This window comes from Neopelma chrysocephalum, unplaced genomic scaffold (assembly GCF_003984885.1).
Source record: "Neopelma chrysocephalum unplaced genomic scaffold, ASM398488v2 Primary Assembly neopelma1_186428, whole genome shotgun sequence".
Lineage (NCBI taxonomy): Eukaryota > Metazoa > Chordata > Aves > Passeriformes > Pipridae > Neopelma > Neopelma chrysocephalum.
This window is the reverse complement of record NW_020938958.1, coordinates 1-4896: the sequence shown is the minus strand read 5'-3', so window position 1 is coordinate 4896 and position 4896 is coordinate 1. Positions and strand designations below refer to the sequence as shown.

The following is a 4896-nucleotide window of genomic DNA, read 5'->3' as shown; positions in this document are numbered from 1 at the left end:
AACTACTGGATGTTACTATGTACTACTGTGTACTTTATTTCATTGAGGCATCTCCTTAAATACAACAACTGAATATATCGTACTGAGAAAGCTTAAATTTATATAATGCATTAAATTAAATAAAATTTACAATAAAGTTATCAGGATTTTTATGTAATTTATGCCCCCCGGTTGTTAACACTGTCAGCAGATGGCAGTGCAGTCAGCTTTCCAAAGAGCAAAGAAAGGTCCTTTTAAGGAGAATGTTTGTATTCATGTCAAAGGAAGTATTTTTCAAGACCCAACTGTTTAGCAAAATTCTGTTCATAATTATTACCTGTACCTAAGGGACAGCTTCCCTTCCACATTTTCCATGATACCAACAATTGTGTATAAGAAAAAAACCTATTCAGCTTGGTTTTCAAATGCTACACTGGACTTCACAGTGCTGGTGCTTAAAAGAAACCTCACTTTTGTTCTAAATTTTCCATTACCTAAACCAGTACAGCAATTAGACATGCAACTGTACACATAAGAGTTCATATAATGACTTTAAGATTAACTAATCCCTCAACTGAATTAGTTAAAAATAAAAGGTGTAGAAACATTGCATTGTCAGCAGAGGGAGCTGCTCGTTTTGCAATTGAAAGAGTTCAGCCAGCAAAGCCCAACAGATTAACGTTCAGTTTTTCGTGTAAACTGGGATACATTTTTGGAATTATGCAAATTTTGATTTGGTTTAAGTAAACTACCTGAAGTACTTTAAAAGATAAAAATTAAAGTAATTCTGAAAAATCTAGTGGGGTTTTTTAAATTCTTCCAATTTTTAAAGAGCTAAAACCTCCTAACATGCTACACTGGTTTATGCAAATACTAGAATCAGGAATTCCCCTAAATACTCACAAAGAACACTACAGTAGTTTCCTTTTTCTCATCTTAATTAAGTGGGAAACCTAGATAAACTGAAACCACATGTTCTTTGCACAAGACATCAATGTGAAAAACCATGAAACTTCCTCAACTTTAAAATAAGACATGTATGGAGTATTAAACTCTTTCGTTGCCACATTGTAAAGCCAAGCAGTTCCCCTGCACTATTCAACACTAGCACTAAAAGAAGCTATGTTGTTCTTGCAAATTATATTCAGGCTTTAAGACAGTTTCCATGGGCCACTGAACTAAGCAGGAATTTGGGAGGCCTACCTTTATAAGCTACTTCCCAGTGACCTTCCACGGAGTGATTTCGATTGGTGATCACATACTGATATCCGACCCAGAACCTACCAAAACATTAAGTTACATTCTAAGGAGACAGGGCAAAAACATACTAACAAATGAAATCCCACAGAACCTTACAATGTCTTTATATATACAAGTTAATTTTCATAACATTCTGATGGCTTTTTTCCTTATCATATCAGCCCATATGTTGGCAATGTAGAGAGACTACACTTGAGGAACAAAGGAAAATACTCGATAATATACTTGATAGTTTTCTATGTTTACGAATTATAACTGACTGTGTCTTTTATTTCTACTCACAATAAGCACCTCATTCTGTTGTTATGGCAGCACTTCAGTATCAAAAACTCAAAAATCATACAACGGCATCCAGAAGTCAAGTATTTCTAAATATATGCAACTTATGTCAGACTGTTCTGGACCAAGCCATCTAACACTCCAGAGACAGAGATACATCATGACTGAACCACTCCTGGTGATCTGCCACAGCAGCCCATGAGTCTGAGAAAAAACCCACAAACAGGAAAAAAAAGAAATGTTTGTTGTGAACTAACAGAATGAAATATCTAAAGCCACCAGAACATAGTTGTTGCAACTCAAAATGGCTTTTTACTTCATTCCTATCTCAAAGTTGCAAGTTTTTTTAGAGCTACAGGTTGGAAGTCAAATCCTGATGAAAAATTAAAATAATTATTTCTAGACAAGGTAGTGCAGCAGTAAGTCATCGTGAAATCCACCTTCCTGCTGCAGTTCAAGAATAACTGTACATCGCTGAGACAACCTGAAGATAAAAAGACTCTGCTGATAAAAAGACTCTGCTGAATTTAATTATCTGTTAATGTTAATTAAAACATAAAACACAGATGGCCACTGCCAAACAGCCAAGCAGCACATTCATAGTGGTTTATTCACCTGATGTCAATTTTACCGTTAGATCTGCGACACAAACTGAACAACCGCTATTTGTATCACCAGAAACCATTCTCGTGTAAAACAAGATCTTCTTCCGTTCCTTCCTACTCACCGGGGCAGGTCGTTCCTTACAAATGTTTTCTCTTCCAAGTCCCACTCCTGAGCCAGGATGAACCTCAGCTCCTGGTCTGCAGTGAAGGTGGCGAGGGATCCGTTCACCCGCTGACATGTCTGCACAGCGTCCCAGTAGTTCTCCCCATTTAAATACACCCTGTAACAGCTGGCTGTGCCCTCATAGTGGTGCCATCCTGTTGGGCACTTTCCTAGGAAACACGAAGAATAGAAGGGAAACCATTCCCCCCAAATAAGGATCTTTAAGATAATGCATCCTAATCAGTTTATCACAATGCAATGAATAACCACTTGGATGTGTACACACAATATACTGTCTACGCTTCACCTCTGCAGGAGGAGGTGCATACATTATAGATCACTGAAGGTTTACTTTAATACAGCTTCTGATAAATGTTGATTTTTTTTTTAGATGATTTTTACAAGATGCAACTCCTAATAAAGTTTCATCACACTGTGAAGGCCTTTCAAGTTTTTAATTAAGACTGACAATCTACTGTGGAAGATATTCCCCTACACATCATTATAAAACCAATCAGCTCGATCAATCCAAGTGAAAAGAAGCAGCAAGAAGCAGGAAATAAAAAACAGAGGTGGCCAATTTAATGACTGTGTGTCTGTCAGGTGGTTAGCAATACATCCAACTTGCTGTGAAGTTTTCAACCTACTCTTACAAACAGTCTCAGCAGTATTCACATAATCCTGCTCCCAGAGTCAATCACTGAACGTGATGGGGGTTCTGGGGAAATTCTTGGTTGCTTTGGAAAAACATCACTGGAAAGTAGATCTTTAGGAAGTAAGAAGGTGATGATGTGAGCTGCTGTCTCGGCTTTCTCTCAATTAACTCAGCTGAGGGAACCTGAAACAAAAGCCTGGAGGCACTTCTGGATGAAACAGGCCCATGGGCTTTGGACTGACATTCATGGAGGTGATGGGTGACTAATAGAGAGAACCATGGAGACAGGTGGATGAAATTTAAAAATATGATTTTAGCACCTGCACCTGAAGTATTAATTTTGCACACATAAGAAAGAAACTTCATATTCAGAAACTGGTTTATGTTCATTCCATGCAATTCACAGTTCTGTTCTCAAGCCTCTTTATTCCCTTCAGAAACAGTGATCTTCACCATCAAATAATGATATACAAACTTAGGTTTAAAGCCCATTAATTAAATACCTTTCCTCGTTCGCCATTTATAGAGGATCTTTTAAGATCTACTGTTTACATCACTAAGGAGGGGTAGAATACAGCACCAATCAGACTGCAGAGCATATCAGAAATTGCCATATGGATTTCTAAATTGCTTTATTGTCCTCTGTACATTTTAATAACATAATTTAGCTACCAGCATCCATGATAAATCAAAATACCAATCATTTGTCTTTTTCAGAAGATCACCTGAGTTCAAACAATCAGTCCCATGTTCCAGATGTTCCCATGTCTTCCCCCCATGTCCTCTTCCTAACCTGTCCCATCCCAGTCTCCAAGGCTAATCAGTGCAGTGTCTCGTTCCCAAATCATTGCATGATCCCTGGAGCAAAGAGGGAACCAAGCTAAGAGGCAAAAGGCTGGGGAGACTCAGATGTTTTGGGCCTGGAGAGACGGGAAGGACACTTGCAGGACATTCGTAATGCTTTAGGTAAGGCTGGGACTGGGATGCCAACAGTGGCACAAGCAGTGCTGCAGGTGAGAGGGCTGCATTTAAAAAATAGCCTAAATTCCTAAATTAATTGGCAGAAGGATGGCCCAATTTCCCAGTCTGTAACTTACTGCTAAATCGGACAGGCTGTGCCACGTTGACAGTGTGAAAGCGGGTTGTCTCTCCTCCTCTGCCTCGGTTGTGCCTCGAGTCCACATTCTCCTTCCCATGGTAAGTTCGCTGGTCCTCTGTCAAGTCTGGGGACCAGAAGGAACAGACAGTACTGGAGAAAGATGCAAGCAAAGGCAGATTTCATTTTATTAAACTTTCTCTGAGTTTGAATTCAAGACATATGTGGTACATGACACACTCAGGGAAACAAAGATGGCACAGCACTTGATGATCATCATTTCAACTGCTGCAGCAAATGCATCATCCCTGGTGCATTTTTTCTGTTCCTGCTAAAAGAACTGCCCACTCCCCAGCTGCTTCATTCCTCGGTTGTGTGTTCAAGGACACGAGACAACATCTCCAATATATTTTCCAACACATTCTCTGAGAGTTAGATTTACTTTTCTAATCCCTCTAGAAAATATGAATATTTAGAGAAGTTTGTTGCTGTAAAACACAAATGTTACTATTTTGTAGCACCTCTTTAAAACAGCTTAAACTCAGAATGATGACAGACTGAATGCTGTGATGACAATGCCACAAAGTTCATCAGTGATTCTCTGCAAGAAAATTAAGTAGTTCACTGAAGAACTACTTAAAACAGTTTTTGAATGTGATTTAGTCACACTGTAGAGGTAAAAGTTTAGAATTTCAAATAAAAATAAGCAAGCGATCTGAAAGAGTCAAAGTACTGCTGCAAAACAAGCTGGCACTGGGATGAGCATTCTGCTCAGATTTCCTTACCTGGACAGTCAACTTCATCACTCTCGTCCTCGCAGGTGGGCCATCCATCACACTGCCAGCTGGAAGGGATGCAC

The 4896-nt window shown here is 39.1% G+C and overlaps 1 long non-coding RNA gene across 1 annotated transcript; it reads right to left on the bottom strand.

The window, feature by feature from the left end:
* Positions 1-1003: 1003 nt before the first annotated feature.
* Positions 1004-4896, bottom strand: LOC113962968. Its single transcript, XR_003532618.1, has 3 exons — positions 4823-4896; positions 2246-2456; positions 1004-1259 (listed from the first exon to the last, which is right to left on the bottom strand). It is a non-coding gene; the product is annotated as an uncharacterized LOC113962968 (long non-coding RNA).